This window comes from Elephantulus edwardii, unplaced genomic scaffold, assembly GCF_000299155.1.
Source record: "Elephantulus edwardii isolate Elephantulus edwardi_28Jun2011 unplaced genomic scaffold, EleEdw1.0 scaffold00408, whole genome shotgun sequence".
In the NCBI taxonomy this organism is placed as follows: Eukaryota; Metazoa; Chordata; class Mammalia; order Macroscelidea; family Macroscelididae; genus Elephantulus; species Elephantulus edwardii.
The window spans coordinates 698,928-709,419 of NW_006400158.1; the positions used below are offsets into that span (position 1 = coordinate 698,928).

Sequence of the window (10,492 nt, forward strand, 5' to 3'; positions counted from 1 at the left end):
AGAAAGCATTATGATAAGTGATCTAACTTGATCTCATAAAGATGATTAGTACATGAAACCATTATTTTAAAAATAAAAAGATAACATGTAAGATTTGTATAAAAGTCCAAAGTGGGAAGAGGAGAGGGACGGGGGCCTTAGGCTGAGAAGTGGAGGATATCACAGGGTGGCAGAGTTTAGTGGACAGAGGAAAGGGTAAAGGAATTTGGAAAGAGTCAGAGGGGTCCTGAAATAACAGGGTCAATGTTTCCTTTTATAAAACACAATGTATAGAAATTATCATATAAAAATATAATGTGATGAAAGAATATATGAAACACAAAAACAATGTACATGAGTTAAATAAAATATACATGAATGAAACACAGTATATATGAATTTTGTATGTAAACCAATAGAATTTTTAATAAAATGTAAAAAAAAGAAAAAATGAGAAAACAAAGATTCTCACCACTCTGCCAGTTGACAGCATCATGATATATGGAGAAAATATTGAGATTGCTAACAATTTCAGCTTGCTTAGCTCCACAATCAACATTCTTGGCATCAGTAGTCATGAAATCAAAAGATAAATTTCATTGAAGAAGTCTGCTGTCAGAGACTTCTCCAAATTGCTTAAGAAAAATTATGTCAGTCTAGAGACTAACGTTTGTCTGCTCCAGCCACGACATTCACAATTACTTGCTATGCATCAGAAAGCTGGAAAATGACTAAGAATTATAGAAGAAGCATCAATGTCTTTGAGTTGTCTATCTTGAAGAGGGTGAAACCAAGTTTCTCTTTGGAAGGAAGAATTTTGGAAGCTCTGTCTCATATTTTGGCACTATGGCAGGAGGGACCAGTCCATGGACAAGGACATCATGCTTAGAAATGCAAGAGAGGAAGAACCCAGATAAGATGGATTGACACAATGACTGTGGAAATGGAGGCAGGTGTGTCAGAGATAGTGAGATTTGCTCCAGATAGGGCAAGGTTCAGGGTTATTGTTCATAGAGTCACTGTGAGTTATAATCAACTTGACAACATATACCAACAAAAACCAGTGCATTCGATGCACACATCAGTTGTAAGTTAACCCTAACTTTTCAAATATTAACACTTCTAAAAATTACATCTTAAAATCAAAGGAACATGTTTTGGGGGTATATATACCACCAAGTTTTATTTTAATTTTAAATTCTAAACAGTTTAGTAGTAGACAACATTTGGAAAACATGATGGTTTGAGTTTTGAAATAAGTAACCTTTAAATACTTTATGATAATTGTCTGCTAAAGTCATACCCGGAACAATAAAAAATATCATATGATCATTGCAGAAAAGACAGTTATCTTTGTAGGTCTATGAATAATTGTGTCATTCATTTAGAAGTCACATTTAAACACATCAAAATAAAACATGTCATCAAAACAACTACGAGGCTCGCCCCCGGCCCCGGCTCCTCCTCCTCCACCTCCTCTTCTTCTCGCCATTGCAGTTGGACTCAGCAGCCCGGCGCGCACCGCGTGGCTTTTGGAGGGAGAACCCGGGGGGCTGTGGCAGGAGGGCGGCGGCGGCGGCTGGTGAAGGAAGGAGGACGCCGACAGGATAGTTGAAGTGTTGATAACACCAAGGAAATCTGTCACAGTTTGAAAAGATAAGCAAAAGTTTGGTTTCCAGACACTACAGAAAAGAAGTAAAAATGCGTCCAGTGCGAATTTTTGTGAATGATGATCGCCATGTGATGGCAAAACATTCTTCCGTTTATCCAAACCAAGAGGAACTAGAAGCTGTTCAGAACATGGCGTCACACAATGAGAGAGCTCTCAAAGTTGTGTCTGACTGGATTGATGAGCAGGAGAAAGGAAGCAACGAAAATGCCGAGTCTGAGAACATGGATGCGCCCCCAGAGGATGAGAGCAAAGAGGGGGCTGGGGAACAGAAGACAGAACACATGACCAGAACCCTGCGGGGTGTGATGCGTGTTGGCCTCGTAGCAAAGGGCCTTCTGCTCAAGGGGGACTTGGACCTGGAGCTGGTCCTGCTATGTAAGGAGAAGCCCACCACCGCCCTCCTGGACAAGGTGGCCGACAACCTAGCCATCCAGTTCACTGCTGTAACAGAAGAAAAATATGAAATACTACAATCTGTTGATGATGCTGCAATTGTGATAAAAAACACGAAAGAGCCTCCCCTGTCCCTGACCATCCACCTGGCATCCCCTGTTGTCCGAGAAGAAATGGAGAAAGTAGTAGCTGGAGAAACGCTATCAGTCAACGATCCCCCGGACGTTCTGGACAGGCAGAAATGCCTTGCTGCCTTGGCGTCCCTCCGACACGCCAAGTGGTTCCAGGCTAGAGCTAATGGACTGAAATCCTGTGTCATTGTCATCCGGGTTCTGAGAGACCTGTGCACCCGTGTGCCCACCTGGGGTCCCCTCAGAGGATGGCCTCTCGAGCTTCTCTGTGAGAGATCCATCTGCACGGCTAACAGACCCATGGGTGCCGGCGAGGCCCTTAGGAGAGTGCTGGAGTGCCTGGCGTCAGGAATCGTAATGCCAGATGGTTCTGGCATTTATGACCCTTGTGTAAAAGAAGCCACTGATGCTATTGGGCATCTAGACAGACAGCAACGGGAAGATATCACACAGAGTGCGCATCATGCGCTTCGACTTGCTGCTTTTGGCCAGCTCCATAAAGTCCCGGGGATGGACCCGCTGTCTTCTAAGATGCCCAAGAAACCAATGAATGAAAATACAGTGGATTACACCCGTTCAAATCCTCCCCAGTGCCACCTACGCCATTACTCCCCTGAAACACCCAATGAAGGAGGACGGAGAGGGAAACTCACCGAGCAAGAAGAAGAAGAAGATTCGGAAGAAAAAGGAGAAGGCAGAGCCTCCCCAAGCAATGAACTCTTTGATGCGATTGAACCAGTTGAAACCTGGATTGCAGTACAAACTTGTTTCCCAGACCGGGCCTGTGCACGCCCCCATCTTCACAATGTCAGTTGAAGTAGATGGGAATTCATTTGAAGCCTCAGGGCCATCAAAAAAGACTGCCAAACTGCATGTGGCTGTTAAGGTCTTGCAGGACATGGGTCTGCCAACCGGCGCCGAAGGCAGGGACTCCAGCAAGGGGGAGGACTCAGCGGAAGAGACTGAAGCAAAGCCTGCTGTGGTGGCCCCTCCCCCTGTGGTGGAAGCTGTCTCCACCCCCAGTGCTGCCTTCCCCTCAGATTCCACTGCTGAGAATTTAAAACATCAGGGGCCAAACCTCACCAAGCATGGCAAGAACCCTGTCATGGAACTGAACGAGAAGAGGCGTGGCCTCAAGCCATGACAAGCGCTTGGTCATGGAGGTTGAGGTGGATGGTCAGAAGTTTCAAGGTGTTGGATCAAACAAAAAGGTGGCAAAGGCCTATGCTGCCCTTGCTGCACTAGAAAAGCTTTTCCCCAGGCACCCCTCTTGCCCTTGATGCAAACAGAAAGAAGAGAGTCCCTGTCCCTGTCAGAGGGGGGCCCAAATTTGCTGCTAAGCCACATAACCCTGGCTTTGGAATGAGAGGTCCCATGCACAACGAAGTGCAGCAACCCCCAAACCTTCGTGGTCGGGGACGAGGAGGAAAACATCCGTGGACGAGGGCGAGGGCGAGGATTCAGTGGCGCCAACTGTGGCGGCTACATGAATGCTGGCGCTGGCTATGGGAGTTACGGGTACGGCGGCAACTTGGCAACAGCAGGCTAGAGTGACTTTTTCACAGACTGCTATGGCTATCATGATTTTGGGTCTTCCTAGAGCATCTAAAAGTATTGCACACAAAATCAACTTTTTACTCCACTTTTCTCGAACTCCAAACCTAAAGTGTCCGTGCTGTGTCCCTGTGCTTCACTGGGTTTCTCAACCGTGGCTTTTCACCGCAGCTTGTCTGAAACTCTTAGCCTGCAGAATGGCAGTTTTTATCGTGATTTGCCTTTGAATTTGGTCATATTGAAGTTCACAATAAGTGGAAACACTTTTCAGAGAATGTATCTTTGTGCAGACTTGCACAGAATTCTAGAGCCAGCGTTGCTCCGCATCAAGGCAAAAGCCCACCTTTGCTTTATATGGAAAGCATTACTTTATTTAAGAGTCAGATAATGAAGCATTTTAATCTACCTTTGTCTTAATTTACAGCAGGTTTTGTATGAATTTTTAACCTTTTAACAAAATCCCAATTCTGGTTGATGCATTTGACAGTAATGAAAACTATTTCATCACATCTGAGTCTAAAGTAATGGGCTTTTTACACACATGTAAAACACTGGGGAGCTGGAGATGATGTTAGCCTCTCCTCCCTTTTGTAAACGCTTTGGTGGGTTATTGTTTGGGGATGCGATATTTTGTGGCTGGTTTAGCTGGAGAGTGAACTTGAACTCTCAAAGGTATCACAAACTGTACTTCCATTATTAGTGCAAGAAAACGACAGGCTGTAAGAAGTAGAGAATGTGAAATTTTGCAAGTCCTAATCACAGATGCAATTGCATGCGATTCTGGATTTTTCTTGTTCAAATGGGGCTTTAAGAACTGCTCCTCAAGTGGAAAGATCCTGGTCTGTGGCCCCTCTCCCAGTGAGGAGTCGGCAGGCAGCCCCGTCAGACTCCAGACTAGCTGGGATCGCTGCCCTCTTCAGCTGAGGGGACACCGAGCCTGGCTTCTCTGCACCAACAGGTACCTTTGACCTTTACAGAGATCCTATTTCGTGGTGGGAATCCTGGTGGAGATGTGTAAGATTTTGGATCTGATCCACAATTATTTTTTTTCTCTTTTGTTCTTATGTTTGCAAGAAAGCCTGCCTCTGCGTTGACTTGCAAGATTTTGCGTTTATTCAGGCAAAAACTGGTTGAAATGGTTACTACAAAATTTGTTTCCAGGGGTTTGAAACATTCAGTGACACTTTTTGATATTTTTCTTGCATGATGTACTTTTTTATTCCTTTTCTTTTTTTTTTAGAAAGTTATTGTTTGAGAATAATGTCTTTTGATACCAGGAAATAGTATCCTGAATGACATTGAAAGCTCCCCCTATCCTTTATTTTTTTTTAAATCAATACATGTTAAAGTAACCAAAAAAAACCCCCCAAAACACACAAACAACCAACTACGAGATATCATCTCACCCCGTTAGAATTGCAAAATTTAACAGAACAGCAAGCAACAAATGCTGGTGAGGTTGTGGAGAAACTGGAACCCTTATTCACTGTTGGTGGGAGTGTAAAATGGTGCAACCACTGTGGAAGGCGGTATTGTGCTTTCTCAAAAAGTTGCAAATAAAGATACCATTTGATCCAGCAATTCCACTACTGGGAATATAAAAGAGACCATAACTGACATCCAAGCAGATATATGCACACCCATGTTTATCGTGACTTTGTTCACAATAGCAAGAAGTTGGAAACAACCTAAGTGCCCATCAACAATGAATAGATAGAGAAGCTGTGGTATATTCACGCAATAGAATCCTATGCTGCATTGAAAAACGAGGAACTCATGCAACATTATTCAAGATGGGTGACTTAACCCTGGAGGACATTATGCTGAGTGAAGTATCTCAATCATAAAAGGGCAAATATTGCATGGTTCATATTGCCTGTTGTATAACAGGACTGACCTCGGGGTTGGGGGGAGACTGAGAAAGATGAATTAAATAATGTATCCTGCATTGAAACAGATGAGGGAGAAAACTGTTTAAAAGGGATATGTGATTAGGTATTTTTGTCATGACAGAAGTCTAGAGCAAAGGCTGTATAGTGGAGTGGACCTGGGAGGAGGGATTGTAAACCAATGAAAGAATTTTTCTTTTACTTTTCCAAGAGGGTGGTGTACTAGGGTGGAGGGTTGGGAGTGGAGAAGAGTGCAACAATGAATGAATGGAAATCCAAAGTCTCTGTAAATTTTCATTGAAATTAATAATAAATTAGAAAAAAAAAACAAGCTTGGAAGCTGGAGTGGAATCTACTTCCACAATAGCTTGCCTCTGGAAACCCTATGAATCTGGAGAAAGGAAGAAAGTAGGAGACGTCTAGGATTTTCATTTATAGGGTCATTATGAGTCGCCTGTGACTCGAAATGCTTTACAACAACATCTTTTTTAAAGCAAAATGTCACTCTAGGGACTTAAATGTACTTGATCCAAAGTATGATACTTTCAATTGCTTCATATGTATGTAAAAGCTGAACAGCAAATAAGGAAAACCAAATGAGGGTTGATGCATTTGACTTATGGTGTTAGTGAAGAATAATAAATATACCACAGGCTTCCAGAAGTATGAACAATTTTTTGTTGAAATAACTATAGCCAGAATGTTCCTTAGAAAGGACATTAGTGAAAAAGAAGCATCTTCTCTTAATAGATTGGTACTATGGCTGAAACGATGGACTGGAGCACCACAGCAGTTATGAAGACAGGTCAGGACTGGGCAGGACATCATTTTGTTGGATGTAGGGTGGCTATTAAATACAATCCATTCCAATAGTGTTGGTACAGTTTTTTATTCTAGAGGAAAATGAATTCAGTGTATTTGTTATGCTCACAATAATATAAATGCATTTTCCATTCACTGCAAACTTTTACACTTGATTGAGCTAGTGAGGAACCTATACCTGGATCAGGAGGCTGTTGTGCAAATGGAGCAGGGGAGCACGGCATGGTTTAGAATTGCTAAGGGATGCATCAGCGTTGTATTCTCTCTCCGTACCTGTTCAATCTATATGCTGAGCAAATTATACGAGAAGTTGGACTCTGTGAGGAGGAGTGAGGCATCAAGATTGGAGGGAGACTCATCAGTAATCTATGTTATACAGATGACACAACTTTACTTGCTGAAAGTGAGGAGGACTTGAAACAGTTGTTGCACAAGAACAAGGAACATAGCCCATGGTATGGATTGAATTTCAATGTCAAGAAAACAAAGATTCTTACCACTGGACCAATAGGCAGTGTTATGATGGATGAAGAAAAGATTGAAACTGTCAACAGCTTCATCTTGCTTGGATCCCAATTAACACCCTTGGTACAAGCAGTCAGGAAGTAAGGAAATACATTGCAATGGGAAAATATGTGTTGAGGATCTTTCCAAATTATTGAGTAGTGATATCAGTTTGAGGGCTAAGGTGTGTCTCATTCAGGCCACAGTCTTTCTGATTACCAGCTATGCATCTGAGACCTGGAAAATAAATAAGGATGACAGAGAAGAATTGAGCCCTTTGAGCTATGGTGTTGTAGAAGAGCACTGAACATCCCACAGAAGGCCAAGAGAACAAACAGGTTTTAGAGAGGATGCAGCTGGAGTGATCTTTGGAGGCAAGAATGATAAGCTTTGCCTCACATACTTTGGACATGTTTCTAGAAGGGGCTACTTCTTGGAGAAGGACAAGATGTTGGGAAGGGTAGAGGGTCAGCGAAGGAGAGGAAGACCCTCAATCAGGTAGATTGACATGATGACTGCTGTAGTGGACTCTTGTGTGTCAGGAAGTGCGATGATGGCACAGGACAGGGCTGGGTTCCAATCTTTTGTTCATACAGTCGCTATGAATCATAATCAATTCAACGGCACCTAACAAGAATGAACTTTTATATTAAACTGATAAAAATGGGAAAAAAATAAAACATGTCAAGATCCTGCAGAGATTCTAACTTATATTTTCTTTCCCCCCAGTATATCTTCTTTTGACACTAGTGCTATAATTATACTGATGGATTCACTAGAGGTTCCAGAACCATGTTAAATTATAATACTTTAGGAAGGCTACTTTTGTATTTTCTTAATTTTGATGGAAATTTCCTGTAGTGACTAATTATTAAACATGTTGCAACAATTTCTCTGTATCTCTTGTTTACTAAGAAATTGAAACAAATGGAAGCTGAATTTAATGAATGCCTATTTTCTAATTATAGAGATGATTACCTAGTATTTCTTATTTAATATACTAGAGACCTCATTATAGTTCCTTGTAACATTAACAATATTAAAAGTAATTTAAACTCAACATTTATATATGTGAAAAATAAAAATCTTGCACTGTAGTTTAAATTAGCTTATTTTCTTTTTTAATACATTTTTATTGATTTGCTTACAAAGTTAATACACATGGTGTTTCATACAATCATTCTCATGAATTGTTGTTGTTGTTACTGTTGTCGTTGTTGTTATGTGCCATCGAGTTGCTTGCAACGAATAGTGACCCAATTTATAAGAACACTAATACATGCTCTATCTTGTGCCAACCTCACTGCCTCCGACACACCTACTCCCACAACCCCAGTCACTGAATCGGTCCATCTCATTGAGGGTCTTCCCTTTCTGCACTGTTTCTCCAATCTCCCAAACATGATGTCCCTCTCCAAAGACCAGTCACTCCTTGCAACATGCCCAAAGTATGTCAGACAAAGCTTCAGAATCCTTAACTCCAAGGAGCAGCCTGGTTTAGCCCTTTCCAGGACAAACTTGCTTGTTCTCCTAGCAGTCCATGGTATATTCATGCATTATGTTTTATAAAATTAGTCACCATTGGCCCTAGGCGTTCATTACCCTGTTTTCCCCCCAGATTCTTCCCATTTGCTTGCCCTACCTCCACCCACCAAACTATGCAGCCCTGAGGTCTTCAAGTTCCTCAATGCAGGCAGACAGTATCCACAAACTAGTATATGGTTGATGTCTCAGAGAGAAAAGGCTACTTATAATAGCTCCAGCCTTTGCAGGGCACCTTTAGTATGTCAAACTTGACAAAAGAAATTAATTCTAAGAGTTGAATCTTGTTTGGAAGTGCTTCATGCCACTGCTTCTTCCAAGGTCCAAGGCCTTATTAGTTCATGATCCAAAGATCATGATGTCAGAGACTGATTGTTGTTAAGTACCTCTCTACTTGATGCTGAACTTCACCCACCATCTGTGATTTTACATTCTGCACAGAATTAATAACAATGTGGGGCAAAAATGATTATTTCCGTCAAAAAACGGGTTGCAGACAAAACTTATAATCCTACAACATGATGAAGACATGTGTGTGTGTGTATTTTTACATGTTTTCTCAGTGATTACATACATATTCATACCGTTGAGTTGTAGGCAACTCATAGTGAACCTATGAAGGAAAGTCCTCAACACTTGTGTGACTTTCATCCTTTCTCCAGGTTCATAGGGTTTCCAGAGGCAAGCTATTACAGAACTGGATGCCACTCCTGCTTCCAAACTTGTTTTAATCAGGACGCTCCACCAAACACTGTCTGCCATGGGTAACCATTAACACATCTCACACATCAGTGTCACAGTGTTGAGGTTCAGAGCAACCACAAGTTACCTCTGTACGGCAAGTGGACACACCAGGGCTATACGATCTAGAAGAATGTTTGAACAAGCAGAATGAAAGACAGACCTGAGGGCCGCAGATTAAAAGTCATCCACCTTTGGCTTGGTAGGTGTGGTTTATAGTCTCCCAAAAATGCACTGGGAGTCACCTATAAGTAGGTTCCAACTTGACAATAATGAGAGTTTTGAGACAAAGCCAGAGTAATCCCTTGTGACCAAAGAGAGCTCATGTGTGTGTACGCGCACACGCGCGCGTGTGTGTGTGTGTGTGTGTGTGTGTGTGAGAGAGAGAGAGAGAGAGAGAGAGAGAGAGAGAGAGAGAATGTGTGAGTTCATGTGAATGTGTGTACATTTGTATGTGTATGCACCCAAGTGTCTCTATTCTGAGTGAGTATATTGCAACATCTACTAAACAAGAAGTAGGCTAGTTAGCATAAAGCCAACACTATGGGGACCTTTAATATAAAAGGCTCTGGATGAAAATAAAGGTGGTAAACCTTATAATTTTTAACACTTTTATTGAAATTGAATGCACATGTCATAATAACTCACTTATTTAAAGCGAAATAATCCATGGCTTTCAATATATTGCCAGAGCCATCCACCAACTACATAGCCAAGGTAAAAGATTTTTGTTATCCTCAAAATAAACTCCACTCTTTAATCATTGACCATCCCAAAAAAATTAATCTACCAGGAATATCACTGCTGATGACAGATGGATGATCCTAGATCAAAGTAGAGAATACCAGAAGAATGTCTGTTTTATTGACTATCCAAAGGCTGTGTGGATCACAACAATCTGTGGCTGACTCTGAGTAGAATGGGAATCCCAGGACATTTAATTGTGCTCATTTGAAATCTATTGCAAGACCAAGAAGCTGTTGCCTGAATGAAGTAAGATACACTGAATGTTTTAAGTTTCATCTATGCTGCAAAAATCTATTCTGTGCAGTTGATTCTTGTGTGCTGAGACTACAAAAAAAATCATTACCCACCAAGTAATCAACAAACTGTGGCTGCCTCTGAGAAGAATGGGAATCCCAGAACACTTGATCGTTCTAATGCGAAACGTATACTTGGACCAGGAGGCAGTCGTCAGAAAAGAGCAAGGGAACACTGCATGGTTCAAAATTGGGAAGGGCGTACGCCAGGGATGCATCCTATCT

General features: G+C 41.8%; 1 pseudogene; it reads left to right on the forward strand.

Moving 5' to 3' along the window:
* The first annotated feature begins 1,657 nt into the window (after window positions 1-1,657).
* On the forward strand, window positions 1,658-3,775 carry LOC102863901 (annotated as a pseudogene).
* The last annotated feature ends 6,717 nt before the right edge of the window (window positions 3,776-10,492 follow it).